This window comes from Pan troglodytes, chromosome 8 (genome assembly GCF_028858775.2).
Source record: "Pan troglodytes isolate AG18354 chromosome 8, NHGRI_mPanTro3-v2.0_pri, whole genome shotgun sequence".
Taxonomy (NCBI): domain Eukaryota; kingdom Metazoa; phylum Chordata; class Mammalia; order Primates; family Hominidae; genus Pan; species Pan troglodytes.
In genome coordinates this window covers 118,418,245-118,433,002 of record NC_072406.2, presented here as the reverse complement: position 1 = coordinate 118,433,002, position 14,758 = coordinate 118,418,245, and positions in this window count along the sequence as shown.

Here is a 14,758-nt window from a genome sequence, read left to right as displayed (position 1 = left end):
GCAAATTGCAATTCTGGTTAGAAAATTAAGCAACATTACCAAAAGCTAAAATGTACTTAGAATTGTTTTAAAGGACAGTTACCATAATATAATGGTTTGAACTAAGGTTTCTTCTCTGAAACCTGGTTTTTTTAATGGGAATACTAATTGAAAAAAGAAGCATTGTGTTTATACTAAATAAAGTCAAAAATTGGTTATAAGCATACTTTTCTTAGCCAATTCCTGAAATAATTGGCCCTTCAGAAGCGTAAAACATCATTGATAATTTTTGGAACACCAGAGAATGAATCAGCAATGCTCATGGATGATGAGAAGTGGGATAAAGTATCTTGAGCTGTTTTGGGGGGGTATTTATGGTAATAATCCTATTATTTTGTTGCCATGAGGATTTAAAAATCTTCTTTCTTGTACTATACCAAGCATAGCATGCTAGAGGCCTATTCCAAAGAAATATTTTCTATCCTAACAGTCTAATTGGGCCAACCCAATTGTTAACCCAATCAACCTGAGATTGAGCAGGATTTTATGTAACAATAAAAAAAATTAGAAAGTTATCAAATGTTCCATTGATATGAAACCCTTACATGTGTAGGGGTGTGACAAGAATAAAAATAACAAACACTTGTTGAAATTTATTTTGTGCAGGCAATTTTATAAATGCTTTACACATATTAACTATTAACATCCACTACAACAACCTCATGGGGGTAATGAAGATGAGAGTTTCTCTTTAATTTCCCAAAGTCCTACAGTTAGTAAGTGGCAAAACCAGGATTGAAACAAAAAAAATTGTATCCAAAACTTACGGTCTTAACTTATGTACCTGTGGTACATTGTTATTATAACAGGATTAAATAGTTTCCATTTGTCAGTGAGAAACAATTATGTGGGATATGTAGGATATTACGATATTTAGGAGACATTAAGGGTAGAAGGTTCTTGTTAACCTCACCTAACAAGATTCTTGCTGAATGCAAGCCAAGGACTTAAAAGTAGGGAATTAAAGGCGGGGAATGAGCAACTTCATCAGATATCAAGGGTGAGGAGATTGTCACTAAATTGTCTTAGCAGGTTTCTTGCTAAGGCTAGGTTAGGCAGGCCAAAGACAGGACAGGGCCAAGGTCAAGGCCTAGTTGAAAAGAGGGGTCAGTGGAGCCTGACTAATGCTTGAGCAAGCACAAGATGCTTGTTCAAGAGACAGTTTTCCTCTAAATAGTATAAGTCTTCTTTCTTTCTTTTTTCTTTTTTTTTTTTTTGAGAAAGGGTCTGGCTATGTTGCCCAGGCTGGAATGCAATGGCACAATTTTGGCTCACTGCAACCTCTGCGTCCTGGGTTCAAGCAATTCTCCTGCTTTAGCCTCCAAAGTATCTGGGACTACAGCTGCATGTCGCTGAGCCCAGCTAATCTTTGTATTTTTTGTAGAGATGGAGTTTTGCCATGTTGCCCACTCTGGTCTCAAACTCCTGGGCTCAGGTGACCCATCCACCTTCCCCTCCCAAAATGCTGGGATTACAGGCATGAGTGCCTGCACCTGGTCCTTTTGGTCCTCTCTTATCTATTAAGGAACAGCTGAACTATCTGTTGAGACGTGGTATTAGAGGATATTTGCTGGATGGTGTGAGCCATCAGGTACTCAATGAGTGACATTTCTATGATGACAAAATAAAAACAAAAATGAATGATTGTAGCCAACCACAACCCAGTTTCTGATTCTGAAGAGCAGCTGGTGAAGATGTCTGGATTTTAGGCCCAAAGCTTCTTTAAGTGGTCAGGTGAGGACGGTGAGATTTCTTGGTTGGAAGTTTTAATGTCTTTCATGTTATAGACATCAGTGACAGAGTAGTTATTTCTGGGAGAAGAGCATGGAAAATGCAGGTGTTTGGTAAACTTCTGAGCAGCCTGCACAACAGCAGAGATGAAATTTGCCCAATCTGTTGTAGTGATGAGCTCTTAAAGCTTATATTAAGCTGTTCAGCTTCACCTTCAAAGGCTTCTTTAGATCTTGGGGAGAAAGGTCAACTACAAGACAATTTAGAGTCCCAGTAAATTTCTGAGCAGTCAGGTTTTAGTTCTCAGAGATCTAAATCAGGAGAGTGGGAGAAAAGCAGACAAATTTGAAATGGTCTGCTGAAAAATACTGAAGAAAAATACAAAATTGAGAATTTGGTGAGAACTGACAAAATGTGCACAACAGCAGGACCCAGTCTAATTTATAGTAGATAAAGAATAATAAAATGTAGCTTAACAAGAGGGGAAAAACAGCTCATATTTAGGCTTAATATTAGGTCAATATTTCCTTGTCTTATTGAAAAGTAGGTTCTGTCTATGTAGCACCTAAGATGGCTGCAGGTTGAACTACACAATACCAAATAAGAAATATATATGGAAAGAAAGATTGTGTTCAATTATGGACATATTGAATTTAAGGTATCTGGAACTTCCAAGTGAAGATGTACAGCTGACATTTAGTTAAACGAGTTCTCAGAAAGAAAGTAGAAGTTAACATTAAAAACTTTGGAAAATTTTAGATTACTTTTCTGAGCTTCAGTTTTTTCATCTGCAAAATGGGGCTAATAAGAAGACTCACAGGAATGTTGTAAGGATTAAATATGACAATGTACATTCTTCACAGAATTAGAAGAAACTATTTTAAAATTCCTATGGAACCAAAAAAGAGCTCACATATCCAAGACAATCCTAATCAAAAGGAAAAAAGTTAGAGGCATCACACTACCAGACTTCAAACTATGCTACAAGGCTACAGTAATTAAAATGGATGGTACTGGTACAAAAACAGACACACAGACCGATGGAGCAGAATAGAGAGCTCAGAACTAAGACTGCACATCTACTACCATCTGATCTTCAATAAACCTGATGAAAACAATAGGAAAATAATTCACTAATAAATGGTGCTGGGAGAACTGGCTAGCCGTATGCAGAAAATTGAAACTGGACCCCTTCCTTACACCTTATATGAAAAATAACTCAAGATGGATTAAAGACTTAAATGTAAAACCCAAAATTGTAACAACCCTAGAAGAAAATCTAGGCAACACCATTCAGGACATAGTCATTGGCAAAGACTTCGTGATGAAATCACCAAAAGCAATTGCAACAAAAACAAAAATTGACAAATGGGATCTAATTAAACTAAAGAGCTTCTGCACAGCAAAAGAAACTATAATCAGAGTGAACATGCAACCTACAGAGTGGGAGAAAATTTTTGCAACCTATCCATCTAACAAATGTCTAATATCCAAAATCTACAAGGAGCTTAAACAAATTTACAAGAAAAAAGCAAACAGCCCTATCAAAAAGTAGGCAAAGGACATGAACAGACACTTCTCAAAAGAAGACATTCATGCAGACAGCAAACATATGAAAAAAAAAGTTCAACACCACTGATCATTAGAGAAAATGCAAATCAAAACCACAATGAAATACCATCTCATGCCAGTCAGAATGGCTATAATTAAAAAGTCAAACAACAGATGCTGGCAAGGTTACAGAGAAGTAGAAACACTTTTACACTGTTTGTGGGAATGTAAATTAGTTCAACCATTGTGAAAACAGTGTAGGGATTCCTCAAGATCTACCACCAGAAATATCATTTGACCCAGCAATCCCATTACTGGGTATATACACAAAGGAATATAAATCATTCTATTACAAAGATACGTGCATACATATGTTCACTGCATCACTATTCACAATAGCAAAAGACATAGTGATATGGTTTGGCTGTGTCCCCACCCAAATTGTAACTCCCAGAATTCCCATGTATCATAGGGGGAACCCGGTGGGAGGTGATTGAATTAGGGAGGTAGGTCTTTCCTGCACTGTTCTCATGGTAGTGGATGAGTCTCATAAGATTTGATGGTCTTAAAAAACAAAAGAGTTTCCTTGCATATACTCTTCATGCCTGCCACCATCTATGTAAGATGTGACTTGTTTCTCCTTGCCTTCCGCTCTGATTGTGAGGCCTCCCAGCCATATGGAACTGTAAGTCCAATTAAATCTTTATTTTGTAAATTGCCCAGTTTGGGTATGTTTTTATCAGCAGCATGAAAACGGACTAATACAGTAAATTCGTACCAGGAGTGGGGTGTTTATGAAAAGATACCTGAAAATGTGGAAGTGACTTTGGAACTAGGTAACAGGCAGAGGTTGGAAGAGTTTGGAGGGCTCAGAAGAATGCAGGAACATATGAGAAAGTTTGGAACTTCCTAGAGACTTGTTGAATGGCTTTGATCAAAAGCCTGTTAGCAATATGGACAATAAGGTCCAGGCTGAGGTGGTCTCAGATAGAGATGAGCAACTTGTTGGGAACTGGAGCAAAGATGACTCTTGTTATGTTTTAGCAAAGAGACTGGCAGCATTTTGCCCCTGCCCTGTGGATTTGAAGAACTTTGAACTTGAGAAAGATGATTTAGGGTATCTGGCAGAAGAAATTTCTAAGCAAAGCATTCAAGAGGCGACTTAGTTGCTGTTAAGGCATTCAGTTGAATATGGGAAGCAGAGCAGAAAAGTTTGGAAAATTTGTAGGCTGACAATGTGATAGAAAAGCAAAACCCATTTTTTCTGGGGAGAAATTTAAGCTGGCTATAGAAATTTGCATAAGTAATGAGGAGCCAAACGTTAATCCCCAAGACAATGGGAAAAATGTGTCCAGGACATGTCAGGGATCTTCATGGTAGCCCCTCCTATCACAGGCCCAGAGGCCTACAAGAAAATGGTTTTGTGGGCTAGGCCCAGGGTCACTGTGCTGTGTGCAGCCTAGGGACTCAGTGCCCTGAATCCCAGGCACTCCAGCTGCGGCTGAAAGGGGTCAACATAGAGCTCGGGCTGTGACTTCAGAGGGTGCAAGCCCAAACCTTGGCCACTTCCACATGGTATTGAGCCTGTGAATGCACAGAAGTCAAGAATTGGGGTTTGGGAACCTCCACATAGATTTCAAAGGATAAATGGAAATACATGGATGCCCAGGCAGAAGTTTGCTGCAGGGGTGGGGCCCTCATGAATAACCACTGCAAAGGCAGTACAGAAGGGAAATGTGGGGTCAGAGCCCCTGCACAGAGTCCCTACTGGGGCACTGCCTAGTGGTACTGTGAGAGGAAGGCCACTGTCCTCCACTCCCCAGAATGGTAGATCCACTGACAGTTTGCACTGTGCACCTGGAAAAGCCTCAGACACTTTGATCAACATCAACCTGTGAAAGCAGCTGGGAGGGAGTGTGTATCCTGCAGAGCCAAAGGAGCAGAGCTGCTCAAGACCATGGAAACCCACCTCTTGCATCATCATGACCTGGATGTGAGACATGGAGTCAAAGGACATTATTCTCAGGCTTTAAGATTTGACTGTCCTGATGAATTTCAGACTTGCATGAGGCCTGTAGCCACTTTGTTTTGGCCAATTTTTCGCATTTGGAGCAGCTGTATTTGCCCAATGCCTGTACCCCCATTGTATCTAGGAAGTAACTAACTTGATCTTGATTTTACAGGCTCATAGGTGGAAGGGACTTGCCTTGTCTCAGGTTAATGCTGAAATGAGTTAAGGCTTTGGGGGACTGTTGGGAAGGCATGATTGGTTTCAAAATGTGAGGACGTGAGATTTGGGAGGGTCCAGGAGTAGAGTGTTAGGAGGTTTGGCTGTGTCCCCACACAAATCACATTGTTCCTCCCACAATTCTCATGTATCATGGGAGGAAACCAGTGGGAGGTGATTGAGTTATGGGGGTGGGTCTTTCCTGCACTGTTCTCATGATGGTGAATGAGCCTTATGAGATCTGATGGTTTAAAAAAAAAAAAAAAAAAAAAAAAGCAGTTTCCCTACACAAATGCTCTTTTTGTCTGCCGCCATCCGTGTAAGATGTGACTTCCTCCTCCTTGCCTTCCGCCATGATTGTGAGGACTCCCCAGCCATATGGAACTTTAAGTCAAATTAAACTTCTTTCTTTGTAAATTGCCCAGTCTTGGGTATGTCTTTATCAGAAGCATGAAAATGGACCAATACACGTGGAATCAACCCAAATGCTCATCAATCATAGACTGGATAAAGAAAATGTGGAACATATACACCATGGAATACTATGCAGCCATAAAAAGGAATGAGATCATGTCCTTTGCAGGGACATGGATGGAGCTGGAAGCCGTTATCCTCAGCAAACTAACACAGGAACAGAAAACGAAACACTCCATATTCTCACTTATATGTGGGAGCTGATTGATGAGAACACATGGACACAGTGAGGGGAACAACACACACTGGGGCCTGTAGTGGGGTGGGGTTCAGGAAGGGAGAGCATTAGGCAAAAGAGCTAATGCACGCAGGGCTCAATACCAAGGTGATGGGTTGACAGGTACAGCAAACCACCGTGGCACACCTTTACCTCTGTAACAAACCAGTACATCCTACACATGTACCCCAGAACTTAAAATTAAAATGAAAAAATTAAATAAATAATTTAGTAAAATACCTCATATATAGCAAGAATTTAATTACACTTATCCATCATCTTTAACATTCTAATCATGACCTATCAGCAATAAATTAGTGCTGCTATATATAATTCTTTAGATAGGTGTCAGTCTGCAAATTGTTACCTGTCCATGATGAGACAAGTTCTAAAATTGAGAATAAGCACTTATATAACTTTATAGCAATTTGCAAGTAATTTTATGCCTATTAAATCTAATAATAAAAAGGCTTACATTTTGTATGCCTTTGATTTTTTATTTCATTTTTATAGTAATCTATATTTACTATATTTTGCAAAAATATCAATCTGTGGTAGATTTAAGGGAGACAAAAAAGTAACAACTGTCCTTTATCAGTCTAGAAATACCGATCTAGACCTCAGGTAGAAATCAGGGACCCATTTGTATACTAATTCTTCTAACTGGCCAAGAATTGTTGGCCTGGACTTACCACAATAACACAGCTAAAATCCAGCGTTTTCTTGCCCACAATAGGTTTTTCTCCTCTCTTTGCAATGTTTGTTTTATCTTTCACAGGATGTCTATGACCTATACATATATCTCCAGGGCACACTGTAAGGAGTGTTTCTCAATTTTTCCTTGTTTTTATTTTGCCACAAAGTTTTATGAAAGTTTGCTGTAAACACTCCCATACAATCCTGATGAAATAACAATCATGGACCATTTGGTGAAGTATTACAGGGCCTTTTGCTGTCAACTTGGCTCACACTGCAGAGTACCTTGAAAACTTAAACTCACCTTGTAGAGTGCATTTGTGACAAATTACAGGGTTCCATATCTTAAGCAGATGAGTGAATATAATTGTGAAATGACTTAAATTCTACCTACACAATTACTGAAAATGGAATTCTAAGTTAATCCACTGTTATTTCTTCTCTGTACTACTAACAGTGAGTTTGACTTTCTTTCCCCTTAATCAACTGGTTATGGCATTCTGTATGCAGAGTCTTAATAACTCCTTCATGGGTATAAGTAATCAGAACTGCATATTGATTAAATTTCAATTATAATGAAACAAGATTTTAAGAAATCCCAGAGGAGGGTTTTCTGAATCAAGACAATTAAGGCTTTTATTGAACTTCAGAGATTTATAATATTCTGACATGCTTCTTTTCTCCTGAGTGATTGATGTGACTCATAATTTAAAAGGGAAACAAAGGAAATATGTTTTTTTCAATCTGCAATAAACTACAATTTCACTTGTACTAAATTATCTCTTTTTAAATAAGGGTTTTTAGAATTTTTTTTTCTTTCTTACTATGAGCTTGTAGTGTTTTATCTGTGCGATACTTTAGTGTCTTTACACTTTGCATTTTCTTAACAGATTTGTTTCTAACAAAAACTTGAAACACTTTTGATCTCAGATTTCATTACTATCCACTGAAGCTTCTTAGTCCCCTTTTCACAGCACAGCAGTTTCTTGCAGGAAACAGAAAAGCGTGATTATGTTTAGCAGAAAGATTCAAACTCCTTGATGAATTTAGTGTGATCTTAGGTATTTAACAAAGTCTTTGTGTTTGAGTGTCCTTTCATGCCACCTGGGAATAATGCTGGTCCTAATGATTTCACTAGTGGCTTTGTGTGAAGATTACATTATATGTTAGATGATAAAATTGGTAGGAACATGCATTAAAAGTATTCAAAATGCAGAATATTATAATAGTTTCTTATCAAAGAGACTCCAGGGAAGTATTTTTTTCTTGCAAGGAATACATAAATCAATGCTGAGCAAGCAATGTAGGTTTTGATGACCTTGTAGAATGTAGGCAATGCATTAATAAGGAGGTGCTGTGCAAAGGTTGGATCTTTGCTTTCATTACACTTTTACAACTTTGAAGCTTCTGCCACCCTTTTGTTCAATCCTTGTCCCCATGGCTTTAATCATGGCCTTAAAAAAAAAAAAAATCAACTCCACAGTCACTCCTCCTGTCCGGGGAGGTAAGGGGAGATTCTTTGTTATAAAAATTTAGCTTACCTAAAGTGCAGAATCCCATTTAGGGATCTATAATTACTTAAAATTTACTTACTTTTTTTTCCCCGGGTGGGCATCAATTCCTACTTTCTCAGAGTGTTAGTGGTTCGACTGTAATGTCATTGCAACAGAAGCTCCGAAAATCATGTGGGAAGCTTTAGAGTTGAGATGACCCTTCAGAGATTTTCTAAAGTGGCCTGGACCTTTGCACCATGGCACTGGCCAGTTGTTGGGTGAGACCTGCCTCTAGGAAGAAAGTATAAACTTGGATGAGGCAATTTACTCAGCCAAAGAAAATTATTAGAAAGAGACCCAGTTATTAGCAGCCAATACTCCCAGAAACTAGGGAATGGGTATTCTTTTACTTTAGACGATATCTGAGTGACACCTTATTGCATTCATTATAGGGAGGTATTGGGAATTTTCAAGCAAAATGTTGAAATTATCTTTTCTCATAAGCATTATTCTGGTTTCTGTATGAATATGTAGGGTATCAAAAATAGAAATAGTGGGACCCCTTTAGGGGCCATTTTAATAATCAAGGCAAGAGAAATGGTGGTTTGGATGGAGATGGTAGCAATGGAGGTGGTGAGAAATGGTAAAACATGAATATATTTTGATATAGAGACGGTAAGATTTAGAGATAACTGGATGTGGCAAGTGAACAAAAATGACATGGCTGACTCCAAAGTTTATGAGCCAGCCGAATAGACGGAATTGTTATCTGAGAATGGGAAGACTGCAGGTGTAGCACATTTAAGAAGGAAGTTGAGGGAAACCATCTGGGACATCCAAGTAGAGATGTAAAAAGACAGTTATACATATGAGTTTGAGAAATAGGTCAAGGTTGATTATATTTATTTGCAGTCAGTGAGGGCTTCTTGCTGCTAAGCTGAAGAAAGTGGTCTTTATTTTACTATTATATGATTTCAAAACATTCAAGGGCTCCCCGTTGAGTCGTTCAAACTTAAACGTTTTAGGCTAGAAATTCTTAATTCGAGTAAATTTAACATTTGCATAATTTTAGTTTAAATATAAGGAAAATATGGAGAATACTACCAACATCTGTATCTGCCATCTAATTTTAACAAATCTTATATTTTCTGTTTTATATTTAGATTACATTTTTTTCTCCTGTTATTGCTCTTTTTACAGCTACAGTTGGTTATGCCTTTGATGCTTTCCCAATCTCATTCCATCCTTTATTCCAAAGGTAACCACTATTTTGGATGTGTAGTTTACTCTCCTCATAAATATTTTTAACACTTGTCAGTGATATATATGCAGCTGTAAGAAGCAAACTATATGCATGAATGTATATTATATACAATATATCATACTCTATTATAATCTCCATGTTACATTTTATATGAGTAATATCACAGTATATTTTCTGTCTGCAACTTTGTTTATTTAACATTGCTTTTTTGTTTCGAGATTTATCTAGCTCAATAGGTAATGACCCTAGGTATAGATATGAATGTAGCTCTGTCATTTACATTGCTGCTTTATGGCAATCCACTGTGTGGCCTTAACCACAATATATTTATCCATTCTCCTATCATGAATATTGAGATGTTTCTAATTTTTCACCATTACAAATCATGATGTGAAAAATACTCCTTGATATAACTCCTTGTTTACTTTTCTGAGCTTTTTAGGAATAAGAGAATTGCTTGGTGGAAGGAAGTTATACATCTTCTGTTCTAGAAGGTATTACCATAGTACTCATTAATAAGAGCTATACCAATTTACCCTCTCCACAGTAAAGTAAGTGAGTTCCAGTTTCTCTGTATTTTCAAACATACAAAAGGACACATCAGCATGATGTGATATATTATTGTTTTCATTTTTTATATTTCAAGTGAAATTGAGCATATGTCCATTTTTTCTATTTGCATTTTATCTTCTGTGAATTGTCTATTCATAATCTCTGTCCATTTATTGTATTTATTTCCTATTGATTTATAGGATGTAGGGGAGAAAGATATTTACATACTTTGAACACAAAACATTGGCAGTGTTGTGCACTGCTATTATTGTCACTTTCAATATCACTTGCAGTCTTTACCTATCTATGTATTATGTAAATGTTTTACTTTTACATAACTATTTCAGTAAATCAATCTTTGCTCCTACATTCTATGCTTTTACTGTCTAATTTGTTCTCAATGTTCTGGTCATTAAAATTGCTTTTATATATTTAGAAAAGTGTTTTTAAAAGTTTGCTTCTTATAATTAGATACTTAATATGTGTGTAGATTATTTTTATATACCATGTAAAGCACATATGCATATAAATTATGAATTATTCCAGCATTATTAATGAAATAATTTTACTTCTGGTATGTTATTGTTACGGGATTCCTGGGGTGTCTTCTCACCAGATGGAAACCTCTGTGGCCAGTGGCACCTTTGCTTGAGTTTTGCTCTGGCATGCTGGGCTCATTCTGCCCACTTGGGCTATCAGGCTGTGCTCAGCTCGCATTACTGGCCTGGATCCCATGCCTGCCAAGGGCAAGCCAGGTGCAGAGCAGCAAGGGGTGTGTGAACAAGCATGGGCTCTGGCCACTGCACACAGCCAGACACATCAGCTGTGGTGGGGTGGGCAGCTCCAGGCACCAACATGGGTGTCAGCTCCCTGCAAGGCTGTGGCTGGACCAGAGTTAACCATGAACAGCTTCTGTTGACTCTGCAGAATCTGGTGGCACCTGGAAGCTTGGAGATGCCAGGAACCACAGAGCCCTAAAGAGAGTGTGTGTCACAGCCCTCACTCAGGGAACTCCTAGGTCTGAGCTCCCCAAAGGGCTGCAACTCTTCTCTTCTTTCTTGTCACCTGCAAGGTGATGTGCAAGAGGCGTGTTTCAACCCTGTTTGTGTTACAGCTCTTTTAGCCCTGCCATTTGGTGGGTCCCCAGATCTTGTCCTGTGTCCAGGAAGAATGAGGTACATAGACAACTGGAGGGTGAGCAAGATGAAGAGGAGCTTTATTGAACAATAGAACACCTCAGAGGAGACCCACAGTGGATAGCTCCTCTTCATTGGCAAGATGTCCCAACCAGTGTTTAGCTCTTAGCAGAGAGAGTAGCTCCTCTCTGTAGCTGGTTGTCCTGTTGTCTCTTCAAGTCTGGCTGAGTCCAGGGTTTTTATGGGCCTTAGGGGAGATAGTGGTGCCTGTTGTTCCATAGGTGGCCATGGTGGGCCTGGAAAAGCACAGCAAGTTCCCAGTCTGCAGGACCAGCAGCCCAGTCGGCCGCCCCCCATCCTACCATGGTGGAGCCTCTGGGCTTGGGAGAAGGTCCTGCCCAGCTGTGCGAGGGTGGGAGTGATACAGTCAGCTGAATCGGGGGTGTGGGGCACAGGGCTCCCACCACCACAACTGCTGCTCCTATAGCCAGCACCCACACCTCCCTGCTGCAGCTGGAGTGATGGCAGTGGCCACTCCAGATGACCTGCCATTCCCATCATTATCAAGTTTTAAGATACTCATGAGTCTTTTTTTCTGCACTTACTATTCTGATTACTGGTCAATTTGTCTATGTGCCAGTTATACTATTTTAATTATAATGTCATAAATTTTGGTATATAGTAGGTAAGTTTTCTCCCTTCATTCTTATTCTTTAAAATTTTCTTTACTGCTCTTGATCTTGTAGTGATAGATAGATAGATAGATAGATAGATAGATAGATAGATACTCATAAAGTTTCATGAAAGACACTATTGGGATTTTAATGTAACTTGTATTAGCTTAGTTTAATATTTTAATTAGGAAAACACCAGTAAGTTTATACTATTTCATCTTCTCATCCATGATTCTAGGATTATAGCAGGTCCTTGAATAACATCGCTTTGTTCAACATCTTTTATTATAACTTTGAGAAAAATAGGAATGATTTCCAGCACTGGCCCCTGTCTGTGTGGTTTGCATGTTCGCTTCATGTCTGTGTGGATTTTCTCTGGGTATTCCACTTGCCTTACACATCCCAAAGATGTGTGCGTGAAGTGAACTGGCATACGAATGTGGTCCCAGTCTGAGTGAATCGGGAGAAGGGGTGTGTCAGCATGCAGTGGGATGGCATCCCGTCCAGGATGGGCTCCTGCCCTGTGCCCTGAGCTGCTGGGACAGCCTCCCAGGATGGGCTCCTTCAACTTGAATAAGCAGACTGGAAGGTGAATGAATGAATGTTAATTATTGTGAAAGTAAATTTCATAAAGATAATCATGCAAATGCATGACAATAAACAATGTGCCATGAAAGCATTCAGCTTGAGTAAATAATTACCTTGTTTTTTTTAACCTTTCTTAAATATACATATAACTCATACTAATATCAGTGATTAATATTAGAAGTATTTTGGGTCTTTATTTAGAATTTTGGTGATCTTATGACCAGAATTATGACACAGAAACTTTATTATTTATATCAATTAGTCTATGGTAAAATTGGTTTTGTTTTATACATTGTTTCCCTTACCAGTCACAGTTTCCAAGAACCTATTGATGTTAACTGAGGACTTACTCTGCACGATATCTCTGCATTTATTAATGGCTTTTGCATGTCCATCAATAATATTTTATAATATTCTCTGTAAAGGCTTGTGTCATTTTTTTGTTTTTTTTCTGCGTATCTTAATTTTATTATTTTTAATGTTATTGTGAATGATCTTTTTAAAAATAGAAGCCATAACCTTAGGCAGTAGTCAATTAATAACTACACTTACATCCTTGAGGAATCGCCACACTGTCTTCACCATGGTTGAAGTAATTTACACGCCCACCAACAGTGTAAAAGTGTTTCTATTTCTCCACATCCTCTCCAGCATCTGGTGTTTCCTGACTTTTTAATGGTTGCCATTCTAACTGGCATGAGTTGATATCTCATCGCGGTTTTGATTTGCATTTCTCTAGTGACAAGTGATGATGAGCTTTTTTTCATATGTTTGTTGGCTGCATAAGTGTCTTGGATCTAGAACCAGAAATACCATTTGACCCAGCAGTCCCATTACTGGGCATATACCCAAAGGGTTATAAATCATTCTACTATAAAGACACATGTACAAATATGTTTATTGCAGCACTATTCACAATAGCAAAGACTTGGAACCAATGCAAATGCCCATCAATGATAGACTGGATAAAGAAAATCTGGCCCATATACACCATGGAATACCATGCAGCCATAAAAAAGGATGAGTTCAGGTCCTTTACAGGGACATGGATGAAACTGGAAACCATCATTCTCAGCAAGCTAAACACAGGAATAGAAAACTAAACACAGGAATAGAAAACCAAACACCGTATGTTCTCACTCATAAGTGAGACTTTAACAGTGAGAACACATGGGCACAAGGAGGGGAATATCACACACCGGGGCCTGTTGGGTCAGAGGGAGGGGTGCTAGGAGAGGGATAGCATTAGGAGAAATACCCAATATAGATGATGGGTTGATGGGTGCAGCAAACCACCCTGGCACATGTATACCTATGTAACCTACACGTTCTGTACATGTATCCCAGAACTTAAAGTATTAAAAAAAAACAAAGATTTAAAAAATTTATCTTTTCTCCATGTACCAACGTGGGGAAAAAGACAGTTTTGTGATGAATAAAATGAAAAAAAAACTGTACTTACAAAAAGCCTTCTTACATGATAATTACATGTTTACAAGTCGGTTCCACAAGTCAATTATCTCAATGGATGCCATACAATTTGTAGGTCTTTGATAAATGTCAGATGGTTGGATGAATGACTCAATTACTATATTTCAATTACTCTTTCTGTATATCATCAAGAACTCCTTTGTGGTCCATTTCTGTCTGCTTTTTCCTAATCTATCAAATGAGGTTAGTGAGAAATTAAAGCTGTCAGGGTCTGTGGCAGATTATAGATTCTCTTGACTCTGCAGCATTGGACTTGACTGTCTAGAGTTTCTTTCTCAGCACTTAGGATTTACTGTTTGAAGTTGCTCAGGTCTCCAGTTCTGTGGTGTTAAAAGAAACAGCTACCTTTATAAATTCCTTGTGCTGACTTGCTCTTTCTTAAGATGAACATGTTTAGAGGTGGCCACACTGCCAATCAAGGGCAAGCTGTGAAACAAAAATGATCTGAGCCTGCACATGCAAACACTAAATCTTTAGATGGTTCTCCAAATCTTTCCGACAAATAGATTGTTTCCAGATTTATTTTGTACTGGCCCTGTTGCAAGTAATCTCTGGGGAGGTCTGTCTACTTATCATGTAGAGCTTTTTGACTCACGAATTCTTCTAGAACAAGGATAATATTAAA